This window comes from Medicago truncatula, chromosome 7, assembly GCF_003473485.1.
Source record: "Medicago truncatula cultivar Jemalong A17 chromosome 7, MtrunA17r5.0-ANR, whole genome shotgun sequence".
Lineage (NCBI taxonomy): Eukaryota > Viridiplantae > Streptophyta > Magnoliopsida > Fabales > Fabaceae > Medicago > Medicago truncatula.
In genome coordinates, this window is record NC_053048.1 from 25,437,066 (window position 1) to 25,450,677 (window position 13,612).

Genomic DNA, 13,612 nt, shown 5'->3' on the forward strand with positions numbered 1-13,612 from the left:
GTTTTAATTATTGAAAGCAGTTGTTTAAATAAATAGTGGACTTAACTTTATTTACATTTAATGATATTTTGAAGAGCGAAATGTGACATCTTGTTGTGATGAACTCTGATTTATTTAATATTATTTTTATGTTGGGAAAACGGGGTGTTACAACATGAGACAAAAGAAGGGAGCTCCTATCAACTTGTTCTGACCTAGGATAATAATCTTATGAGTGTCGTTCCACCTGTCACTTCACCATTTTTAAACGAGGAAAGGTCATCCAACAATTTTAGATTGTTAATGGCTCTTCGCTTCTTTATGTTTATTGAGGTGTGAGGCAGTGTAAAACCAAACAACCCAGAAAAGTATTAGTTCTCTCTGAAAAGGGTGTTACCAAGATTTTGTTGCAAATTTGTTGATTTCCAACTTCGGATTTGTTGTGATTCAAGGTGTGTTGTTCAACCTGACCATATGCCCTTGGAAGTTCCTGGATTTTGAGCCTATGAAATCCAAATAATCCCCTGTTCCAATCAAATCCTTTGCACAAGTTGTGAAAAACTCAGTTGATATATCTCACAGTCAACTGCCACAACCTTGTTTGAAGGGAGATTTTGTCTCTATTAAGATTTATGAGGAAGAGTACATGAAAGGAGTGGATGGTTGTAAAAATGACCCCCATGGCAGATTGATTTTGAAAACGGGGGAGAAGTCTCCTATTGCGCGAGCTTTGTGATGACATATCATCTTACGTTATTCTTAGCATGTTTTTCAGTCAATTTCAGTAGATTTTAGCAGCAAAAAGGAGGAGTATTAGAACGACTGCCTATGATTTCAGGACTTTTGTAATATTTTCTATATTTGAGTTTGTAATTCTAGTTTTCTTGAAACATAGCTATTTGTAGGGGTTTTTGAAGTAATTCACGAAGAAATCATGCAAATCGGCAAATCAAGAACATCTGAAGAATTGTCAAGACTTTGGGAAGACCAAGAATTGTCAAAACTTGTATGTTTGTTTTTGTTGGACTAAAAGAATATGCTCGCCATTCAAGACTCTTTCACTTGCACCCATACTTGCCCAGTCCAAGACTTTGTGAATTTTCAGACCCTATCTAAGGTCTTTTTTGCCTCTGACAATACATTTGCAGAAGGCTTCCTCTTTCTCACAGTAACATCAGCATAAGAAACATTGACCTCGTCCTCCAAAACTTCATCGCTAGCCACATGTTTCTTGACATTAACAATTTCAAGCTTAACACATTCTTGCTCAATCTCACTAATATGTGCCTCTCTTTTCACCAACTCAAGCCATCCCTTCCTCAAATGAAGAAAAATGGCAATATCCATGGAATTCTAAATAAACAAAAAAAAATTAAACGTCGATAAAAAATAAATATCCATGGAATTCTCGCTGAGTCAGATGAACAATGTTGTTGATAAATGTTTGAGAGTTAAAATTTACAATGTGGCAGACATCTATGAATATTTTTTTTGAAGAAAAGGGCAAAATGGTTATTCTAGATAGATAAATAAAAAAATAAAAATCACAAAATAAATATCCATGGAATTCTCGCTGAGTCAGATGGACAACGTTGTTGATAAATGTTGGAGAGTTCCTTTAAAAAAAAATGTTGGAGAGTTAAAATTTACAATGTGGCAGACATCTATGAATATGATTAATCAAGAAAGTGAAGTTGTTTGTTGATAAGAATTTGGTTAGAGACATAATTGAGTTTAGTTTGAAGAATGGTAGTGTTGATAGCATTTGTGGTGGTGATGTGTATTATTATAATCTTTTTGAGGTTAATGAGTTTTGGTCAAAAATTGAGAAATTATGTTATAATCTTTTTTTTTAATTTATACTCAAATCACACCAATAATTAGATTCATTGAACGAATAGAATTCAATAACCAAAAAATCCAATCAACAAAGTCTAAGACAAAACCACAATCAAAGCAAAGAAATACAAGATAAAGATAGTTGAGGAACAAACACATCAAAATTTGGTTAACCAGTTTGGCCTAACAACGACTACATCTGGGAGAAAGAGATATCCAATCCACTATCAATAAGTCATCACAAAGAGTTACGAAAAATTTGTTTTATAAAGCTTTGCAAGAGAAAATCAAATTTCTATCATTTTTCCATTTTCTTCGGTTGGTCAGAAGAGTTACAAAAGAGACAAATAAATTTTGCATATTCTTTGAGGTGGATCTATAAAAAAAAAAAAAAAAAAAAAAGGATGGTGAGAAAATTTAAATCAAAAGAAAAATAACATTTCTCTTTCCTTAATTTTTATAATTTATTTTTTGTATTTCTTTAATATCAAACAACATCAGACATTTATTTTCCTTAAAAAAACATCACATATTTATTTAGTTTTCTCTCTTATATATTGAACATGATACGAATGAGACAAATGTGTTGGTATATAAACAGGAATGTGATTAATCAAGAAAGTGAAACTGTTTGTTGTTAAGAATTTTGTTAGAGTCATAATTAAGTTTAATTTGAAGAATGATAGTGTTGATGGTGTTCCTTGCGGTGACGTGTATTATTGTAATCTTTTTGAGGTTCATGCGTTTTGGCTAAAAATTGAGAAATAAGGTTATAAATTTTGTTGTAAATTCATATTCAAATCACACCAATAAACTTAGGCTCATTGAACGAGTACTGATGGAATCCAATAACCAAAAAATCAAACCAACAAAGTCTAAGACAAAACCACAATCAAAGCAATGAAATACAAGATAATGAGAGTTGAGGAACAAACACATCAAAATTTGGTTACCAAGTTTGGCCCAACAACAACTTACGTCTGGGGGAGAGAGGTTTCCAATCCACTATCAATATGTCATCACAAAGAGTTACGAAAACTTTGTTTTATCAAGCTTTGCAAGAGAAAATCAAATTTCTATCATTTTCTCATTTTCTTCAATTGGTCAGAAAAGTTACAAAAGTGATAAAGGAATTCAGCTCCCAATATTTTCCATGAACATCCCATAAATTTCTCTCATTCACGCTCTAACAATCACTCAATCATTTTTACTCTACCAAGTTGTTTCACATGTGCTTTCCAACCCGTTATTCTCACCCCACAAGGCATCAAGCCTTTTCCATTTTAAAGGATTATGATAGAGTTCCATTTTTTCGATACATTACATGTATAATTTATCTTAAATGGTGTAGTCCTTTTAAAGGTTTTGATGTTGGGTGTATATGTGTTCTTGAATTTTCTAACTCGAACAGATATTTTTGTGTTATGAAAAATTGAGGGAAAATTATTTTATTAAAAAATATTTTGTGGCAGCAAATAATAAAGTCATAACATTTAACTCTTTTTTCCATTTTATTTTTCCTTTATTCTAGTCACAATCATGACTAGAAAAAAGGTGAAACTTTCCTCTAATGTAAATGATGCTAGTATAAAAGCAACATACAAAAAAAGGAAGAAGAGTTTATTGAATAAAGTTTGATGAACTAAGCACCCTTTGTGGAATTGAAGCTTGTGCTATAATGTATGGCCCTTATGAACCACAACTTGAGATTTGGCCATCACCAAAGGGAGTTCAAAGTGCACTCAAAATCCAGGACTACACATGAGTTGGAGAAGAGCAAGAAAATGGCGAATCAAGAGACTTTCATGAAACAAAGTGTTATGATGGCTAAAAAACAAGTTAAGAAGCTAAGGAAATACAATAGGGAGAAAGAGATAACAATGCTCTTCGTTCAATGAAAATTTGAAGAAATAAAGACCACAATAGAGAGAAACGGTATGGTTTACGAGTGTGGTCCATATTATGTATGTTCTTCAATTTTTAATTAAAACGTGAGTATTGACATCTATTTATCCCTATTGTCTTTCCTTAGTTTCTTCGTTTGTTCTTTAATCTTCAAAACCCTTTGTTTCTTGAAAGTCTCTTGATTCATCATTTTCTTTTTCTTCTCCAATTTAGTCATAGTCCTGAATTTTGATAACACTCCTGACTCCCCCTAAGTGATAACTAAATCTAAGGTTATGGTTCATAATGGTCCTAAACTATAGCTCTAACTTCAATTCTACAAAGGATGCTTAGTTCTTCAACCTTATTCAGCAGACCCTTCTTCGTTTTCTTGTATGTTTCTTTTCTTGCAGCATCATTTACATTAAATTCAAGTTTTACCTTTTTTCTAGTTATGGTTTTGACAAGAACAAAGGAAAAAAATTTGAAAACAAAATTGATTGTTGTGACTTTCTTGTTCAATGAAACAAAAACTTTATTCTTATTAAAATGAACTTTTCCTCCCTTCTTATAGCACAAAAATATTTGACAAAATTAAAACACTTACCAACACACTTACGCCTTCCACATAAGGACCTTTAAGAATCTCTTTAACTTCACTTTTTTGATTAATTACTGTTCCTCGTTCCCCTGTATAAACCACCAACACATGTGCATCATCATCATATAAGAGATAAAAATAAATAAAATTTAAGATATTGTTTGATATAAGAGAAATAAAGAAGAATAAATCATATATGTGATAAATTGATCTTTTATCCCGTTTTATTGTAATAAATTAATCATAAAACGTACACATCTTATATTTTTCTTTCAATTTTATATTTGCCTTGGTTAAAAAGAATTTACATGATTGTTTAATGTTCACACTAGCTGGTTATATCACTTATTAATTTTAGACGCTTGTTTTTCTGACTTCTAAAAGTTTCTAATAACATATAGATAATGACCAAAAAAGTCAACGATAGTTAACTACCTCTGATTTTTTAGTTATGTGTCAGCGGTAGTTAACTACCGCTGAAGGTATTTTAGACATTTCCATGTGTTATTATAAACTTTTGAAAGTCAGAAAAGCAATTTTCTTAATTTCAAATACATGTTGGATGGATGTGTCATGATAAAATATAGTTTGGGTTGGTTTTGGCCTGATTCATTATCTAGCCCAATTTAATTACGGCTAAAATATAGTTTTGGTCCCTGTAAATATGTCTCGTTTTGATTTTAGTTGCTATAAAATTCTTTTGTTGTTTTTGGTCTTTGCAAAATATTTTGTTTTTGAAAATAGTTCATGTCCCTCCAGGGACTATTTTCAAAAGTAAAATATTTTGCAGGGACCTATTTACTAATAAATGGGTTCAATCATCATGTGTCACATGTGCAAATCATCACAGAAGTGAGGCAGGGGACCAAAACCAAAACGAGACATATTTGCAGGGACCAAAAACAACAACAAAAATTACGGCATTAAAACCAAAACGAAGTATATTTACAGGGATCAAAATCATAATTTAGTCTTTTAATTACATTGGTTTGAATTCGGTTTTTTACACCAAACCTATACCAACCAAACTCGATGATGATCAAGCTGATTTGGGTCATGTCATTAGATCCATGAGAAATACTTTTAAAAAAATTAAAAATTATAATCAAATGACTTTATCCTAAATGTTAACACTTAAATTTAATTGAAATGATTTTAAATCAACATATAAAAGTCTTAACTATATTAACAAAATTAAAAAAAAAAATTAAAAAATTTATGAACTAGTTTGGTTCTCTTGTTCACAAATTTGGAATCAAAAACAAATTATTAAAATCAAACCACTTTAGGTTTAAACAAGGTAGTTCGGTTAGAATCCTAACTTGAATTTGGATAAAATTCCGATGGGATTGTTTTGATTCATTGGTTTAAACAAATCATCCAAACCCATGAAAACGCATACCCTTGACTATTTTATTCGTCCAATTACACCTTCAAACTAAAAATATACCAAAATTAAATCATATTCAAATTCTATAAGTGATATTCAATAACTCCAAAAAAATTACTACCAAACACCAACGATGAAGTTTGTTCGGTTACCATAAATTTTTCTCCACAAGGTAATAATACATGTTCATTACGGTAGTAAAATAAATAATAAATGTACGAGAGTGAAAATAAAAAAATTATGAATTGCATAAGTGGATTTACCTCTTAGAAGATCAACTATACAGAAAAAGTGAGATAAAAGTGGAGTAGTGGAAGGCAGCAGGATACACACAAACACGAGAACGATGAGATTTGAAATTTATTTTGTTTGATGTGTAGACTAACACCTTAGTTATTTAGTTGAATTTCCTTCACTCTACGTAGCCCTTTTTATAGTGTATTAACGAACAGGATTAATTATAATAATAAGATAGAATTTAAAAAATATTTTGGTATTTTCTGAAATAGATATTATTATAATATTTTGGTATTATTTTGGAAAAGGTAGTAGTATAATAATAATAATTTTATTATTACAAAATCATAAAAATTATTATTCACTATAAAACTTAGTATACCTATTAGTAAAACTAATAGTAATAATTTTATTAATATATCTTTTTTACATAGATATAAATTTAAATTAGTAAAACTAATGAAAAAATTAACATCATTTTTAATAATAGAATAAAATATTTATAGAAAAACTTTATTATTAATACTATTATAGAAAAACATTTTAGTATTTTTCTAAAATAGGTATTAGTATAATAATAGGTATATTGGTAGAATATTTTTGTAGGTATTGTGATAAATAATTATTATCATAATAAAACACAAATAGGCAAGTAGAAAATTTGGACCCAATGCTCGTCATGTCATACAACACTATTTTTTTGTAATTTGATTTCACATCCGTATGTGGGTGCGCTGGATTATGCTAGTAGTGTAAGGTTGATTGTTCAAGATTGGGGTTTGTAGTTTCTTTATACCCTTTAGGATTATTTTGTTTTATCGATTTGGGTTGTTTTTTCTATTGTTTATACCGGGATAAGGTCTTATATCCCTCTAGTCTTTTGCACTATTTCTGTTTAATTTTTATCTACTTAAGGTGTCGCAGATCGACCTGCACCCCATTTGTTTTAAAAAAATACTTCATAATAAATATTATTCTTGAATAGGTATGATAAGTTTTTAACAACTACAAGAATAATAATAACAAATTTAGTATAAAAAATGAATAAAACAAATTTTTTTATATGCTTGTTGAATCTTAGACAAATATCATGTGATGACTTAATTTTAATTTGCATAAATTTCATATTTTTTCAATTCAAAAATTTAATTTTTTTTTTTTCTCTTTCATAAAGTTGTTCTTACCACCAAAGCAGAAGGTTAGTGTTCCGAATTGGGCCTCAACTCACGTCACCAGCCCGATTCACAACATCCCTCTAGATTAAAATTCACATATAAACATCTATTATTTGTTGGATTTAGCTACAAGTTCGTGAAAATTTCTTTTATCGGTACTATTTGAATTATGCTTATTTAATATAGATCGTTCTCAATACTTTTCAGTTTCTTTTATCTTGAATCATAACTAGGTTAGAAATCTTTGACTAAGTTCACCTTTTTAGTTAAGACCGGTATATTTTATATTCTAGAGTCGGTCGTCGAGAGATTGAGAATTCATCTTGTATGACTATAATAATTTCCTACTAGTTCTAGAGAAGCAATGTTGCACAAAGGGGCTTAATCACAAACAACAAATCTTGCATATCCCCCTCCCCCAATTTACTTTATTTATTAGTACCGAAAAGACGGCACTTGTGTGCCCGTCTTTCCACTATTTTTATTGCGCTAACGTTTGAAAATTAAGAACGGTGTTTTTTTTTTATGAAATTTTGATTTTGATTAAAAGTAAAAATATAAATGCTTGTTGCATTCAAATTGTAACAAAATAAACTAACCATGTTTATCTATTTCAATGACACCAACAATATAACAAAAAAAAATCTAAACTTTTATTTTTGTAATGACATCAACAACAATCATTATAGAAAAAAGTTATTTAAAGGTATATTTGGGATAATGAAAAAGTTAGCCCAAAATCTCATATTTTCTTTATATAAAGTAAGTAAGTACAAATATATTCATCTAATTTGTTACATTTTTTAAAGGATAAAGGAAAAAAATTGGAAAGATAATCATATAGTTTGTTTCACTTGAATTTTCTCTTATCTCTTTGTTATGTGTTATTTGTATTGAAAGTTTATGGTAATTTTGAAAAGATAAAAAGTCAGCCCAAAAAAACCAAAACATGTTATTTTCTTTATATATAGTATAGATAAATTTGGTTGATTGTCGTGTCGAAAACAACAATCTACGTGGAGATGATAACATACTACTTTATTACTTAAAAGAGTTTCTTGCACATGCCAAATTCATCATCAATCCACTTGTGTTATTTTAAATGCTTGTATTACCTGTTTGTGTTAACCTGTACTTTTGTGTGAACTTACTTAGTTAGATTTTAGGCTTAATTGATCTGTCGGTCCCTTAACTTATTTCTTTTTTTCAATTTGGTCCCATAAGTATTAAATTTGTCAATCGCGTCCCTTAACTTAGCTGACGTTACCTAATCTAGTCCTTTCCGTCAGATTTTGTCAAAAAACGTTAGTTTTGTACATGTAAGCGTGCCATGTGTAAAAAAACTTAGATGAGTAAGCATGTATGAGTCAGCAGTATATATGAGGGCTAAAATTGTGAGGAACAAAAATTAGGGTTTCAAAAACACAATTTCCCCTTCTTCTCCTTCTCTCTCGCGCCTCTCTCTCCATTTCCATCTTCTTCTCTTCTTCTCCTTCAACTTCTTCGTTGGCAAAATTCAGGGTATGTCAAAACAAGGATCCAGAACACAGTCACGGGTTTGGGTACAGGATGAAGGTTTTGTTTCAACTGGATCCAGTTTTAGGAGAAGACCAAACATGGAATGTAAGTGTGGAGATTTTCCAATAATAAGAACAGTGAATGATACTTCAAATCCGAATTGTGGTAAGAAATTTTGGAGTTGCAATAATTACAGGAATTCATTTGAAAAAGGGTGTGGGTTCTTTAAGTTGATAGAGGATGAAGAATTTTGTACAGAGTCCAAAGATGAGGGATTGGAACTAAAGCTGAAGAGTGAGAAAACAAAGAGGAAGAACAAGAAGTTGACGATGGATTTAGCAAAGACAAAAAATTGGTTAAAGCTGTCACTTGCTTTTGGCTTTGCTTCCTTTGGGACCTGTTTGGTATTAGGGACAATTATACTATGCAAATAGGTCATAATTGTTAGTGAATTAGTCTGTGATGAAAGTGTTGTTAGGGATTGTCACTGGTTTAGGTTCTTATTGTAGTTTTCTTGTTTTGTTTGCAACTATGTTATGTTATTAGGTAATGAATTGTAAGTCTATATGAAGATTAATGAAAATGATGTTATTTGGAAAAAATTCCAAGCATTTAACCTGCCAATTTTTATCATTGTTGGAAATAATATTGCAATGTGATAATGATATCAAATTCCAAGCAAATTTTTGATATCATTAGTATGTATTTAACCTGCCAAACTCTATAATGTCACAAAATTGAGAACCAAAATATAGCTGATATCATTAGTACTTAACCAAAAAATAAGGTCTTAGCCATTACACAATTTGTGCAGAATATGACACCAAAAGCAAATTAGATGTTCTAGACATAACATGTTCTAGACATTACATCAATACTACATAATCAGAATTACTTAAACAAAAGGGCATAAACTAAGTTAGATGTTCTAGACATTACACCAATATGCATAACCAACAGTACTTAACCAAAATGGGCATAGGCTGTTCTAGACATTACAGTTACAAAAAGATAAATTTAATGTGCTTGGTAAAACATCAAATTTACATAGGTTGTGTAGAGGCCACACCATCTTTTCTTGCTTTCTGTCTTGGTTTCTTCACGGCAGGAGGTTGAGGTGATACAACCCTCTCCTTGGTCTTTCTCTTCTTACTCTTTGGTGGCTGAGTTAATGGATTTTGAGTTGATGCACTAGGCTGCTGAGATGGATTTTCAGTTGATGCACCAGGCTGATGAGTTGTTGCAGCCCTTTGCCTTCTTTGAGTTGAGTGAGTAGTACTTTGATTAGTATGAGCTGTCTTAGTTGTTGCAGTGACCTAAGATGGAGCTGATTGTATTGTTGTCTGCTAAGTTGGAACTGAAGTAGTAGTTGCCTGCTGAGTAGATGTAATACCATTTGCACCTTCAGTTGGTGGTTGAGGTGGTGGTGGAAGTTTACAGGTTGACTTGTTATGGCCAAGTTATTTACACCTGCTACATTTGATGCCATATGTTGCCCTTCTCATCTCAGTGTCAGTCTTCCTTAATTTTCCAGCTTCTAGTCTTCTCTTCTTCTTTGGCCTTCCAGGTTGTCTTTTTATGGGTGGTGGTTGTAAATCAGTATACTCAGTCCTCACCCATAAATTCTGTCCATTAGCAGGGTATATAATGCTACTATAACATTCAGCATATCTTTCCTTCCTGAATTCAATAGGGACATATGACTCAATGTCCAAGTTTTGGTGTTTCATACATGCCATAGCATGACAACAAGGCAGTCCTGTCAGAAGCCATTTTCTACAATCACAAACCTGTCTTAACAAATTGACAGAATATTTGTCTCCTTCTAAAGATATGTGTGTGACTTGATAGTCATTTTCACCACCACGCCTAATATGCCAAAAAAACAACATATAACACTTAAGAAAATATACACCATAACTTAAATCATTTAATGTAACAAAGACAAAATTTGATGTAATGAAAATATTACCTTACAAGCCAGTTTCTGGTATAAGATGATTCCTTGTCAAGCTTTTTCTTAATATTAGGCAGAACACCATCTTCATACCTTGAGATTTTTTCTCTATTTTTCTGCCATCTTTCCATCATATATATTCTGATTTCCTCCATGTTAGTAATCACAGGTTTAGACCTTGCATTCACTATGACTGAATTAAAGGCTTCTGACATGTTATTCACCAAAGTATCACACTTTGAACCAGATTTAAAGAAGGCTTTGCTCCAATGTCTAGCTGGAATGTTCATTAGATATTCAAATGCTCCTTCTGAGATGGATTTGATCTCCTTCATCTCTCTTTCAAATGCATTAGCATATGTGGCATTTGCAGCTCTCCACATCAATTGCTTCAGTTTCATCCCTGGGTGCTTCTTTCTGAAATTGTTATACAGATGTCTGACACAAAACCTTTGTTCAATTCCATATGCTAATTCATCAATAGCTGGTAAAAGACCCTGTTTTACAGTTGAACTTGAGTTAGTCTAAAATGTAAATTTGTAATAAATTAAGAAGTTACCTTTTGCTGGTCACTTATAATTGTATATGTCTTGAACAGTCTAGTGCCACCCAAATCATCAATCAAGAGTTTTAAGAACCATGTCCATGATTCTATAGTCTCACCTTCTACAATTGCATATGCAATTGGTAGCATTTGATCATTAGGATCCCTTCCAATAGCAGCCAGCAGCTGACCACCATAATACCCTTTGAGAAAACATCCATCAAGGCCAATTATGGGTCTGCACTTCATGAAACTTTCTTTGCATGCTTTAAAACATACATAAACCCTTTGAAAGTGAGGGCAGAATACTACATTAGGGTTTTCCAAATCACCCTCAGTCCCTTCAAATGGTACAGTTGTAACTCTAATAGTAGATCCTTCATTTGATCTCAGAAGTTCATGACAGTAGTCATACATCCTTGTGTATTGTTCCCTAAAAGATCCATCAACAAGTTCTTTTGCATAACTCCTAGCTCTGTATGCTTTGCTAGAGCATACACCCACATTCCACTTTCTATGTGTTCTATTGATTATATCAGAAATACCCAATTTAGGATCCTCTTTGACCCTTGTATGTAGTTTTCTGCCTAGCCACTTTGCATTCATCAGCCTTGGATTATACTCTTGACTACAACTATGTTTTCCAATTATCTTTCTCAGTTGCCATGTCTCTTGATCTGGTATCTTAACACAGGAAAGTTCCCAATTGCATCCAGGTTTGCATCTGACCCTTACCCTTATCTTATCATTCTTCTTAAACTTGAGACCTTTACCATCATGTACTGCAAATGTCCTGACAGCATCTATAAACTCAGCTTTGGATGCAAAGTAAGTCCCAACCTCCCACTTATAGTCCAACATATTATCAGGTTGCTTGAACAAAGGGTACTTTGGTTTCTCAGCACCTTCCTCATCACTATCAACACCACTATCCAATTCATCACTATTGTGTTCTTCACCTTCACTAAAATGGGCTTCCCTACTTGACTGACCAACTTCCTCAACATTGTTAACAGAGTTCCTGAGACCTTCAAGAATTTCATCTTCAAAAACTGGACCCTCCAAATTCACAACCTTCTTTGGCCTTCCTCTCCTTTTCTTTGGATGAGATTCCCTTTCTTTTCCCTTTCTTGTATCTGTATTGACAGAATCAACACCTGCATAATAACCAAATCACCCTCAGTCCCTTGAAATGGTACAATTATAACAATGTTTCTGCAATCATCAAAGAACATCATATTGACAAAATTATTATAGATCACATGGAGCAGCTTAGGATGTTTCAATCAATGCATTGCCTAAAAATTTGACTATTTAAGCAACTTCAAGACAGCTTAGGATGCATGTTTTAGCTTAAAAATAAACATGGTTTCTATCAGTCATTCAGGCCATAAGCAAATATGCAGAAAAACAAAGTACACTAAAACCTAATTAAACTTAAACCAGCCTGGTCTTACATAATTCAAGCAGTGCCACTTGGAGGTAATATCAAAAGCTACTATTCAGTGATAAAGTTTTCATAGTATATGCACCAGCAATATTTGAATAATAACCATTTATAATTTAAGGTGAGGATATATACTTACCAGAATCAACACCTGCACCTGTAGCAGGTTGTGCATTAACAGAAGCAACATTTGCACCTCCATCAACCACATTTCCATTAACAGAATTAACACCTCCATCAGCCTCATTTGCACCTGGATTTCCATCACCTACAATCACATTTTCTTCACCATCAACACCTTCAAAATGTTCCCTCACTGGATCATCATTAAATGCCTCACCCCTTACTTCTTCATCATCAAGTCCTCCTATTTCATTGTCAAAGTTCCCTGCTAGGCAACAATCATCATCTTCCTCACCAGCAAACCTTATATCCAGAGCACTGTCATCACTCTCACATCCTTCATCTAAGTTTTCCTCCACATCAATTGGTTCTGCACCAACTTCCACACCACCTGCATCAGTTTCTTCATCAACAGCAGGTTCTGCTTCAGCTTCCACACACCTGAACCAGTCTCCTCCACACCAGTTAGTTCTGCATCAACAGAGGGACCACTTGCACTACCTTTACCAACACTAGGTTCTGCATTTATATCCACACAACCTTCCTCATTTATATCAGCACTGATGAGATAAAACCGCAAGTGCACGGTCTTACCGAAGTAGTACGAAAAGAGTATCGTTCCGACAGGGAGTTATGAATTCAATTAACTTTAGATAATGATTAGACTAAAGGTTTATAAGGTAGAAAGTTGTATTTTTATATATTTAAAAGAAAATAATAATAAAAGATAAAAGCCTTGGGGTTATTGATTCATCCTAACGACAAGTCCTTCTCAAACCAAACTATTAAACTTATAACTTTATGTTAGACCTAATTTCTCAAGACAGTTTCTCTTTTGTTCCTCTAGCAACCAAGCCTATTTCGCTGACTTGATTACTATTAGATTTTGGTTCCTCTAACAACCAAGCCTATTTCGCT